Here is a 13,681-nt window from a genome sequence, read left to right on the forward strand (position 1 = left end):
TTTACTAACATTTCTGTTCTAAGCAAATCTATGACTGTTTTCATGGTTTTCCATAATGACTTGATTCATATAAGCAGAAACTTATCAACATGGGACTTAAAGTACATTTTCTTTAATATGTATATGACAACTCTTTTCATAAATACCTTGGTGACCATGAATTTAACATATGCTATAAATTTGGCTCCATCTTTAGCCACAAACTAAGCTTACCTGAGAAAGAAGTTATGTGGGTGAATCACTTCGTAAGATTAGCAACACTGCTTCTTGTGAAGTGAAGCAAAAAAGAAACTGATATCTAAGGAGAATAATGACACCTAAAAATGTGTCTTATGCAAGCCTACTGTTTTTGAACAAATTAAAATGATTGAAACATGAAATCTATTTTTCTTCTGGCATACATACTAGAACAAGGAAACTGTAATAAATTCCTAACCAGATTCTGGTTCTTCATGTACACTATCAAAGGCCATGAACACTTCTATTGGGAACTGTGATTCCCATAAACACTTCTATTGGAAACCAAAAATGAATCATGCCAAATACTCTGCAGTGTGACAAACAAATGAAATTACCTGTATTTTTGCATTTTACCATGCACTTTTTACTGGTCAACCTAAATATTCATTTGGTCTGGTTATGAAACATTGTATCAGACTAAAAGAATACTCATATTAAAATCAACATTTCCAAATCACCAGCTGAAATAAAACTTCATTTTTACACAACAAAGATTCCAAAGGATACATGACTCAGATATACTTTAACCCCTTCAGAACAGGAAAAAGAAATAAAATGATAAATATTTCTTATTATCCTCTTAGGAGTTTAATCATGAGCAACTTCATTTAGGTAAACTTATTTGAGCCCAAATCCATAAAAATAATAAACATTTAAATCTTAATTCTATGCTTCACAGATGCACAATTACTTATCTCAATGGATCTGAAATCTAAGTGTTGTAAAATAAGTGTTTACTGACTCCTAAACTAGAGGAAGTTATTAAAAATTCATGATATATGCATTACACATCATGTTATACTTGAAAATGCATAGTGTTAGAATTGTAAGTGAAGTAGCGTGATGTTAAATACGTTTCTGCACTGCAGCATATGGAAATGGCACTTAGAATCTTTTTTGACAGATTATTGTTAAGCTTAAAATTCCTTTGTGCCTTTTATATGACAAACTCTAAACCTTTTTTCACACCATTGAGATATTATGATACAAATACGGTCCCAGAGCAGATAAGGCTTTTGAAAATATTTTGGATGTCCCAATGGAGTGAATTATTGCATTAATTCTATCACACATTATTTGCTTTATAGTAGCGGAAACAGTGCCAAGTCACATAGATTTGAAAGCATTTTAGGACAATCCTCTGCATATACTTACACCTCCACTTTTGAATATTGCTGGAGAAGGGGTTTAGGAAAACATTATTTTTAATCCAAACTTAGTCACCTTGCAGACACAGAATCACCATTGCCAGTCTTCAAGTAGCAATTCAAGGCAAGTATTTTTTCATCCAGATAGGTTTATGGAATGACTCTATAACTTCTGTGAGGACTTTTTCAGTCATAATTTAGGGATTCTCAAATTGAGAATCTCTAATCCTTGTGCAATATTTCCCTATTACTGACACACCGAGGTCTTGCCATAAAAAAAAGTGAAGTCAAGCAATAGCGATAGCCATGGGCGATAGTAGAAGGAATACCCTGGGAAAGTGCTGTGCCGTATATCTTCATGTTGATTCCACATCAGTGCAATTTTGGTAAGTGATACTTTTGCAGTAAAACATGGACCTGAAACTAAGATTACCACCCTTGAGGTAAGTCACAGTGAAGCTTTGTATATAGGTATGTACTTTGCATTTAGATTTAAGAAAGCAATATTCCCAAAGTCCAATCCAAGGCCAATGAGAAACCATTAGCTTGAGTGAGCTTTGGTCAAGTTTTTTTTTTGAAAGTAAAAAGTTATCCCAGTTAAGAGAGAAAAAACACTTGTTCAAATGTCTGACTTGTTTCTGTATATGCCTGCATTGTTTTTTTCAAATGTCTTACTGAGAACACAGTCTGCCTTCTGTTATCATTTATTAAATATGGACAGGCAACATGTGCCTTGCAATTTCATATATTATTGCAATTTATATTTGTTGCAGGTAAGTTTTTTGGCATTTAATTAGTCACTTAGAAAACATAAAATGTTCATCTTCTTCATGATCCTAATTACTTAAGCCATCTTGCCAAAAATCAAGGAAATTCAATGTATTTGTGTGTAGTGGCAATTGATAAATTCCCCAATGACAATAGATTTATTCAGTTACTAATGGGTTTCCACTAGACATCTTAGTAATATAATTAGTCTGTCTCATAATCAAATAACTGATTCATCATTACATCTTTTTTCCCAATGATAATAATTTAATATAGATCTATTTTTTAATAGATTCTTCAAAAGAAATTGTTTTTTACTGTATCACTGAGGAGGTTTCATGAAGATGATACCATTTCATTTACTTTATAACCTTAATTTCTAAGGTTATTGAAAATAGAGTTTCTGAGAGGTATTTAAAGCGAGAAAATAATTTGCTTATTCTAAACTTATTCCATATAATTTAAAATAACATTGAAGAGATTTTTTAAAATAATAACCCAATGCACACCCAATGGGAAAATTTTACTCTTGTACAGGTTGAAAAGAAAGGGTGCAATTAATTCCACTTGTGTCAAATGAAAAAAAGAATGTAGTGCATATAACAGTTTTTATTCTACTTTATTAGAACAATTAACCAGATGTTTTAATCATGTACTTGGGTGCTTTCATTTTACAGAATAGATATGTCAATACTTTGCTGACTTAAAAAGAATGGGACCATGCCCATTGACCCAGGTAAATATCATGTAAGAGGTAGAATATGTGTAATATACATATATATGCACATTTCTGTATTCAGTGCATATAACATTTCATTTTTATCTCCATTTTTAAAGCAATTGCAGTCAAGTCATAATTCAGTCTGATTGAAATGACCTGGGATATTGTTACGTGTGACCATAATACCTCACCTGCATGGTTCATCATATTCTCCAGCAAAGAACATGAGTGAGTAAAAGACAACCTGGGAACTCTGATATGTTATGGATATGTCAACATGTTTCTTTTTACATATTGGTATTTATGTACGTAGTTGTGTTCCCCTACATTTGATCTTCAATTATGCGTTTGTGTATGGACAAAAGGTACATAAACTGGAAAGATAGGTGAAGGAATAAAGGACTTAACTTAAATGGCATTTCACTAATATAGACCCTTTGCATGTTCTTTGGAACAAGAGAAAAGTTTAAAACCATTTTGCTCTTTTGTCATTGCAACTAGCAGTAGACTTTCCTAGGATTTGATCTTAATACTTTATGCCTATGTTTTAAAGCAGTACAGTACATCTGTCTTCCTGCCTTCCTTTCTGACTCCTGCCTTCCTTATCTCATTGTCTATGGCCTCCTAATATGAGGGAAATGGATTCCTAAAATGAGACAAATGAAGGAAATAATGCTCCTTTTGATGTTACCTTGACTGTGATGTTTTGGGGACATAAGAAGAAAGTCTTTACCCCGGGAGTTTGGTTCAGAGAGTATAGAATCAAATTCCAATTTCCAGACAAGTTGAAATGACTTGCTAATAATAGAAATTAATTATAAATTAGAAAGACTCCCAAGGCTGGTTTCAGACATACTGAATGAACAAAAGAAAAAAGGGAAAGGGAAAAATGAAACAAGAAAGTCCTTGAAAATAATAACCTCCATCTCTCTGTGCAATTTTTAATACTATATCGAAGATTTGCACTTGTGCCTTCCTTCTAGGTATATGATAAAATCTTGCTTTAACAAAGCACTTTTTCACTTCTTTCTATGATTTCTGATTTCTTTTCACTTCAATTAAAATAAGATTTTTAAAGGAACTACACTTAAGGGTAAGCATGTTTTCTGTTCCCTTCACACCCCAAACTGTGACTTGAGCAATCACACTGAACATACTCAAAATGTTTTGGCTGATGGATAATAACTTCTTTGCTTTATGGTTTGTGATTTTTTGTATCTTATAAAAACAAAATCATGTAAGAGAGACCATGAAACATGTGACAAATTATTGATCCCAAACTACACCACGGCTTATAGAGAATTTCACAGAATGGTAGGAGTTGGAAGGGACCTTTAGAGGTCATCTAGTGCATCCCCTTGTTAAAGCAGGTCCACCTAGATCAGGTCACACAGGAACATGTTCAGGCGGGTCTTGAAGACCTCCAGAGAAGGAGACTACACAACCTCCCTGGGTAGCCTGTGCCATGGCTCCCTCACTTGAACAGTTTTCCTTATGTTTTAATGGAACTTTTTGTATCCCAGCTTTTTTCCATTACCCCTTGTCCAGTAACTAGATACAACAGAAAAATTGATGCCCCCACCTCCTGACATGCACCATTTATATATTGGTAAATATGAATGAGATCCCCCATTGTCTCCTCTTATCTAGACTAGACAGCCCCAGTTCCCGCAGCTTTTCCTCATAAGGAAGATGTTCCAATCATCTGATCATTTTGCTGGCCCTCCACTGGCCTCTCTCCAGCAGTTCTCTGTTCCTCCTGAGCTGAGCAGCCCAGAACTGGACACACGACTCCAGATGAGGCCTCACCAGGGCAGAGTAGAGGGGGAGCAGAACCTCCCTTGACCTGCTGGCCACACTCTTCTTGATGCATCCGAGGATGCCATTGGCCTTCTTGGCCACAAGGGTACATTCTTGGTCAGTCTATTATCAACCAGGACTCCAAGATTTCTCTCTACAGAGCTGCTCTCCAGCAGGTCAACCCCCAGCCTGTACTGGTGCATGGGGTTGTTCCTTCCCAGAAGCAGTATTCTGCACTTGTCCTTGTTGAACCTCATGAGGTTCCTCTCTGCCCAACTCTCAAGCCAGTCAAGATCTCATTGAATGGCAGCACAGCCTTCTGGGGGATCAGTCAGTCCTCCCACTTATCACAGAACATGAGCAACATCAAATAGCTTAAATGACTAGTTGTGTAATATTGCAATTAGTAAGCATATAGATTAGAATGTGAACAAAAACCCCAAATAATTTTTTTCTTAATTACATAACTAACACATTTTTCATGGGAGGATTTGTGAATAATTAAAGAATAATTCAGTAAAATTCCCATTAAAGAAGTGTTTCTTATAAAATAGTGACACTGAAAAGAATATTTCAGTGTTTGTAAACAAGCAAAGACTTATTCCCTATATTACCCAATGTGATGCCATATGCCATAGCTGATTTACATCAAAAAACTATAGGAGATGAAGAACAAACAGTTTCACATAAAGAAACTCAAAAAAGAGCAGTCTGTAGATGTGTACACATTCTGTTCAAAGTAAAAAATCAACAAACTTTCATCATTTAACTAATGTGAGTTTTCATTATTTTGAACCATTGTTTCTACAATGGGGAGAGTGGAGGCAAAACAAATAAATGTCTGTGAATGTCAAATTAGTTATTATTGATCTTCATAAATGTAGATAGTAATATTACAACATCCTCTAACAAAAGGAGGGTTTTAAAAAATTATTTGCAAATTATTTTAGTAATTTCAAGGCAGAAGAGCGCAACAGAATTCTAAATAGATGTAATCTAGATTTAATACACTTGGAAATGTATTTGTAGTAAAGTCATACTAAAAAAGTGGACTTAGAATTTGATATTGTGTTTTAAAACCAGAGACTGAAATTTTCTCATTCGAAAATCCAGATGAAATGCATTGTGCATAAAACACAATGCTGAACTTGAAAAAATGAGTGCCTGGCCTTTCTTTTATCTCTGTCAAGGTATTTCACTTCCCCACACCTGGTCTAAGTGGTTAAAATTACATTGCTCTACTTTGTAAAATGCTTTGTAACGTACTGCAAGACTAAAACTTTTTTGGCCTCTAATATTTCCTATGCAGTTGGAGCATTTCACTGGAGCTGTAATTCCAGTTTTTCCCATCTCCTCTTCTCTCCTGCTGATGAAATTTCTAGATAAAACTCAGGACCAGGGTATGTTTCTGCAGAAGGGTTATTATCAGGTACTGTTGTAAATACTCCAAAATTAATTTTACAAAATAATTTCTTCCATGGTGGTTTTGAGTCGATAATTTCTTCTGTTTTGGACACATAAGAATGTAATTTATAATACCATGTAAAATTCCAGTCACTCATATTTGAGAAGAAAAATGAATGCAGAGTAAAACAAATGTGGGAAACGGATATCATACACACAGGGAAACAGCCAATTAGATAACAAGATGAATCTTCCAGATGAAACACGACGGATGGGCTTTTTTCTTTAAACCTAACAATATAAATTCTGAAACAAAAATGACCATTGTCTACATGTGTCTTGAGTGTATGATCATCAAAGTAACAGAAGAACTATTTGAGGAAAATACTGAATTGACAAAAGAGCAAACATATTTTCTTACTGAACCTTTGGAAAAATATGTGTGAGAAAATTATAGAGGAAAAAGTAATGTAGCTAGTGTTTAAGATGGTATTAGTTAAGTTATTAAGGACATAAAATGGTAAACCTGAGTGCAAGGGAAAAGACTCAAAGACCTAGGAGACCCCTTCTACTTGTATACTGTTTGAATTTCAAATTATGAGACTTTCCTGATGGATAAAAGTTAAACTTTTCAAGTTTTTAGGATACAGAGTTTTTTAATAAAGAGGTTTCCTCTTTAATGGAAGAAAGAATTTTTCAAACAAGTGGCTTGGTAGAGAGGAGGGCCTCAAATTTCAAAGTTTCAAACCCTGAAAGTAACATTTAAGTGAGAAGTGTAAACAATCAACTTTATTCAAGTAGCTATTTGGAAATATTTTAAGGAAAGTTGTGAAAGGACTGAAGATTAAGAAAGTAACAAATGAGTAAAAAAAAAAAAAAGCCTTAAAAAAGATAGAATACCTGACTCTGTTTTGGTACATAAAAAGGAGTTAAATTCATCAGTCAAGTTATTGGTTGTGAATTATTCACCATGTTCTACTGGCTGTAATTCTTTTTGCATTTAATTACAAGGGGCTACAGATTACTTAGAGGTCTTCTAATGCATGTGCATGAGTGCCAAGACCACTAATGGAAATTGCATGCCATTGCTGAGAGAAAAGTATACACTTCAGTAATTACATGTGGTACTCTAAATGCAGATGCAGAAGTAATTATCATAGACTGGTACTCTGCATACTGGAATGCTGTATGGGCCCAATACATTAGCTTTCACTTCCGAAGATCGTCAGGACTCAATACACAGTTAGTTGTCCCACAAAATAAGATTAACAGTCTCTGAGTAGCTTCCTTTTGTTCTCAGAAAAAAAGCAATGTACTCTATGAGTGGCTCCACAGGGAGTGCTACATTCATTATTACACTACAGAAAAGAGTGTTATTGGCCAGCACTGAAGTATTTTGGTGGAACTGTAAAGGACAATCATATAACACTTGGGTTTAGCTACTCTTATTTGTCACATTTTTACGACAACTAAAATTCATATAGCAGTGCAAGGAAACTTAAATTCACAAGAGGTTTATTCTCCTCCTGGAACTTCAGTCACAGTGAAGCCTTGAAACTATGACCTTGCAAAGAGATGAACAAATAAAAAATTACAGAAAGGAAAAAGAATGTCTATATGTCATAGATAGGATTGAATATCCAGCAGGGCTATGAATTTCTGAAGTAGATGATTCCTTGCTGTAAAACAGTTTTAATTTGTGGCCTTTGATGATGGCAGTGCTCCAAACCTGGCTGAAACATTGCAGAACTTCAGCATTTTTCCAACATAAAATGTGAAAGTGAACATTTTCAAAGATGTTTGGTCTTTCCACCTAGACTCACATGTATCTCCTTCTCATATACCGGCTAGAATTTTTAGACCATTATTCCTGCATAGAAATAATCATTACTTTTGTTCTTTCTACATGATTTTGAATCTCAGATTAACCCTTGACTTCTCTCAACTCTTTATGTCCTTAGAAAAAACTTCAAAAAGCTATTTCAAGTTTATAAAATACTAGCTGGCATTAATGTCTCACTAATCTCAAAACACTAATTCATGTTTTGCATGCCTTGCACAGTAGATTTCTACATATAAGGAAATTATAAAGCTCATTTTAGAAGAATAATGATAGACACTTAGGCTTTATCTTGCAAGTTCTTAATGTAATTTTAAATATAAGAATACCTGTCCTATTTTTAATGCAATGCAATTTTGAGGCATTATGGCCTTGATCATTCAATGTGAATATATTTATTTGTTTCAAATGATGGCTCAAAATGTTCTGGTGAACCGTTGTGACGTATCTCCCTGTCTGAATACATTCTGCCTTTTTATTTCTTAATTAGAAACAATCACTAATTTGTGTATCCATGTGCTTTTCTTTAATAGCAACTCTTTACAGGTAAGTCTTAGCGTATTTTAAATGCAGTCTAAGCGGTTTTTTTGTCAACCAGAATAAACTTAAATAAAACTAACATATCGTATTTGTCCATTTAAGAAAACTAACATTCATAATTAAATATTTGGTCCCCTATTGAGTTTCCTCTTCTGGGTTATGGTTTCTTTCTCTTTTGAAACACACTACTAGTACTTTTGCATACTGTGACACACTACAGTAATCAGAAAAATAACATTTTTGCAACTCTTTTCCTATTAAATCAAGTTAAGTGTCTCTCTGCCCAAGGACCAAGTTCATTAAGATGTGTTTGTTGTTCCATCTCATATTTCTTCTCTTATTCACAAATGTCCTTGCTCTTGGTCTTTAATTCATTGCAATATTTTCCCTCCCAAGTTCAATTTCTGGTCCTGTGTGCTCTTTCAGTAAACTTTTTTCCCAAGAACTCTTAATAATCTGCACATGGAGCCTCTTGGGGAAGGAAACCTTAAACTTCTTTATGTCTCTGATATGATACAAACAATTCAGATTAATCCACCATGCTCTTAACTATGCTGTTAATAAAGGGTGAAAAGGGATATTCTCCATGTTACAGGTCCCTAAAAAACTACTTACATGCCTGATGTCAATCAGAAATTTTAAAGAACTTAAGTCATTGCAACAGATTTCATCTGATCAAAAGCTATAGGAGTTCTTATATCAAGATTTTCTTAGGACTCCAGAGCCACATATGAGGAGAAAATCTTCCTTAAGTAAAGGCTTAAAGAGAGTGCCCAAAGAGAGAAACCCTGGCATTAAACGTAATACCACTCAGGAAAAGGTAACCAAGCAGTTGTGCATCAGGAAGTAAACAGAGTCGTTGGCATTTTGTGTGTGTTTGTATAAAGCATCACTTACCTGTAGCAGAAACTGTTTATGTATCCTATTCATGACAAATATTGAAATGAAGGTGTTTCTGTAATGGTTGTCATGATTATTTACCACTTGCTCAAAACCAAATTCATTACCATGAAGATTTAAACAAATAAAATAAGTTACCTTGTTGCAAGTGATGAAATACTATATTTAGGTCTTTTTCTGAAATACAGAAATAGAAGGAACATTTAGTTTACCTAATAGCTGTTTAACTGACTGCAAGAAGTAATTCTTTTGCATGGTACCTGCAACTAAAAGAAACTGCATCAGGCTGATTTAGAGATTAGGTATGCTGAGGGAATGGATGTGTACAGGTCAAGCACTTGCATGCAGGTAGAACAAAACCATACACTCCACAGGTATATATTTGTTATATAAATGCACTAGATTTTTTGCACTTCTATCAATATGTATTTTGATTAAATGTACAAAATATATTCAATTATTAACAAAGAAAACAATATTTACAGAAGCAAGAGAATGAAAATTACAATTTATAAAAAAATCAGGTCTTGTTGAAAACTAGCAGACTATAAATATAAAAAGGAAATGTATATTTGGTCATACAACACATAACAAACAATGAAAATTCACTGCTGCTAGAGCTATTAATAAAATAATTTGATTTGGGGAATCATTCCATATTTGTATGAGTATGGTTGGCATCTGGTTTCACATTAGAAAACAATAACAGCGAGTATTAGTTCCTGGTTTTAACCACACAAACAGACTGTCATCTGCATAGTCTACAGTTAATAATTTTGGACTGAAGAGTTTTTTCACAATGATTTCATCAGGTTGCTTAGATTTCAATGACACAGAATTAATCCTTAATGACATTATTTTTAAAAGGATAAAAAGAGTTGAAACACTGAAAAAGACACAAAATAAAACCAGTATCTGTACTGCAGAGCTATGCATATGGAAGAAAAAAGCATCATTAACGCAGATATACAAGAAAAAGGGTTGTAGTGGTAGAGACGAAGTGCAGGTGATGGCTACTTTTATATAAACATCCTCTAAATTGACAGACCTGCACTGTAGTTGGAGTATCAGACTGCAATTTTTAAGTCCTTCTGCTGCACAAGGAAAATCTTTGTGTATCTGCAGCTGAATAGAGATTGAAATAGGCCCATACCATGAAAAGAAGAGAGGCTGAAGGTGAGGACCCATACTTTCGTCTTTTACACATCTAAATATCAGAAATACTTTGTAAAATGTTCAATCCTTGGTTATTAAAAAGAGAAGAAAAAAAAGTAGAAAGTATCACTCGAGTAAATTCATGAAAATTAAGAGCTTTGTTTAATTAAAGCTAGAAGCATTACTGACCTTCTGGTCTCTCCTTTTTCTCCTTCCCAAATATGTCAGGTGGAAGAGAAGATAGCTGTGCAATACTGACTTCCAGTTAAAGCTCAGTGCTGTGCACATAAACAATAAAAATCTTACTGTTGTTTTAGAACTTTTCTCCCAGTCTCATAGAACAACTGTAACATCCATCCTTTGAGATTACTTAAAATCTATATTGTTGGAACAGGATGAAATGTGAAATGATTTAAGAAACAGAATACTAACATTATTGTTGTTCTGTCAAATCTTGCATTGAGGGTTTTTTTTTTTCTTTCCCCTCTTGACCTTTGGACATAAATGACTGTCACTTGCAGTTAAAGCAGAGTACTTTGACATAGCTGACATCAAGTTTACGTAATGCTAGATCAGCCTGGAAAATGTACAAAGGCTGATATGTCTGAGAAGAAAAGCATGTATTTGACTACTAAGGAATATCATCCTATTCCCAGGATACTTGTTACACTGTGCTAATGTCAGAATGTCAACAAGGGAATTTTAAACACTGGAACTGCACAAAACATATAAGTAAAGTATTTCAGAAGATAGAATTTTCAAATGGATTATTCTCCATTGTTGTTTCTTTTGCCTTTTTTTACCTTAGGCATATAAGTTCCCTCAAACGTCACACTTAGTTTAGATTTCAGATAAATTAAATCAATTTGCTGCCCATAGCTTTATTAGAAGAATCATTAAAATTCATTATTTTTTAACACAGCAAGGTACGTATTTATTTAATTTAAGATTCATCTACTGTGTAGCTCAGTGTGACTGACATCAGCTGAAGGTTCAGTCAAACTATTCCAGGCAGAAATGTCTCTTCTATTTAACAGACATTTATAAATAGCAATATAAAGAGAAGAATGGAAAATTATATAGCATAGGCAATCTGTATGCAATAATATTTTAAACATTATTTGAAAAACAGTAATGCCTAGATTATGTAAATGTGATAAAATATTCTTTTTAGCATGGTTAAATAATGTTTTATGTGCATTCAAGTACGTCCTAATGTGTACAGATTAATAAATAGAGAATGTGGCTAAGTAGGCTTGGGAAAGTAAATTTGTTTTCAGATCTGTCAATCCCTTTGTTGATGATGTTGTTGTTTCAGGCTTCTTCTTTTCACATGTTATACTTTGTATCTTAAGTTAAGGGTATGCCTGTGTTTGCAGAGGTGTCAGGGGAGCAGCCTGTATCAGAATAGAAAACCAGCTTTCCTGAAGTTTCCCTTGAAGTGGGAATTTGCATCAAGAAGTTATTTGAAATGATCAGATGGTAAGTCTTAATTTCTTTTCATTTGTCAGAATATCACCAGAAATAAAATACCAAAAGGCATCATAACCTTTAACATACAAAATTGCATCTGAGTAAAATACACTATTACAAAAAAAAAATCAAAATTAAACCATTTTATTATTTTTCTTGGAGTATAAGTCAACTGCCAGTGTCAAGTATTTTCATTTTCTTTTACAAATGTTTAGAAGCATTATCATCGGTTCCCAGGAATGTGATTGTGATTTCATTTATAGAATGTTGTACAGAGATATTTATTTTGAGCTTCTTTGATGTCATTCTCTTCACCTAGTTTCAGATAACCACTACCTGAAAGTCTACATTTGAGCAAATTGTCTAGTGTCCCTTTCAAGGCACAGGAGAGAAGTATCTTCCTCCTCAAGGCAGTTTATCTCACCCAAATAGAGACTTCTTAATGAACATATCTTAAACTTTAAACTTTATCTTAAAACCAATCTGTTGTCTCTCTTGACCTGTATTGGGTGTAAGTGTTCTGGTGTTGGCAGTAGGGGCAAAGGTGGAGGAGAGGAAGGTGCCTGCAGGGGTAATGTCTGTGACAAGCCCAAAGCAGCCAGCCAACTCCACAGTGCTCCAACCACAGAGAACACCTGAGCCCATTAGCCATTTTCCCATACCTGGCAGGACAAAAACTTTGTTTTCTTTGAATTTCTTACTGTTTTTTTTCCTGAAGTTCACTAATCACTAACAAATAGTTGTATTTGTACTGTAAGAGGAGATGTAATCTTTAAAAAACACAGGGTTGTTCTCTTATCTGTGACTTTATATGCCCTGTGAACTGGTCTGCCTAAAAGATTACCAGCATATTCTGAATCCGAATGAACTTTTGCTTTCACAACGTTCCTCTACAGTGCAAATGTGGAGTGATGAATCTTATACTCCAATTATGTTTTACAATGTTGACCATGAAAACTTCATTGTAATTGTAATGTCAGGTAATTTCCAAGAACATGATTCTGACTAGGAACAGTGTGACCAGCTGCAGAAAGCCAGAACTCTGCCAAAACCTGTCACTTTTCATTTGGTCGCTGTTTCCAACATTGCTGTTCATTTTATGGCTGCTTAAGGTTTTCTCTTCTAAAATTTGGCCTCTTGCAGCACGATAGGTCCATGCAGTATATGCACATGTCAGTAGGCCTAGGGCAGGATCGTGCTTTTCCACATTAGCTGTTTTGAAATCCGTGTGACTGAGGACATGAGCAAATAACACTGCCTAAGAATGGGAGGTTATGACCTCACAGCTGGAGATTAAGATAACTCCATTTCAGCTGGTTCATATGGCCATTTATTGGTGGCTACAGATCAAATTGTCTGGCTGTGCGCTGGCCAGGAAAGGAGATGCTCCTGTGTTCCAGGCTTTGCTTTCTGTTGCTGTAAGGCCAATAATTTCCAATAGAAAGTGGTAACAAAAAGTATTAAAAAGTAGCATCAGAAATAATTTTACCCATTTACTAAACAAACATGTATACGAACCCTTGGAATTTTTTATTAAACTCAGAAATCAAGTATATAGCTCACTTTTGCAAACCTTCTTCGCTTACTTTTGAATTTCTCTTTCCTGCTTCCAGGAGAAAAACCCCAAAACAAGTTTAGTCTGGATTTCTTCAGTTTCGCTACAAAAGTTTTGTGCAGATCTAGCTAAAATTT

This window comes from Colius striatus, chromosome 4 (genome assembly GCF_028858725.1).
Source record: "Colius striatus isolate bColStr4 chromosome 4, bColStr4.1.hap1, whole genome shotgun sequence".
In the NCBI taxonomy this organism is placed as follows: domain Eukaryota; kingdom Metazoa; phylum Chordata; class Aves; order Coliiformes; family Coliidae; genus Colius; species Colius striatus.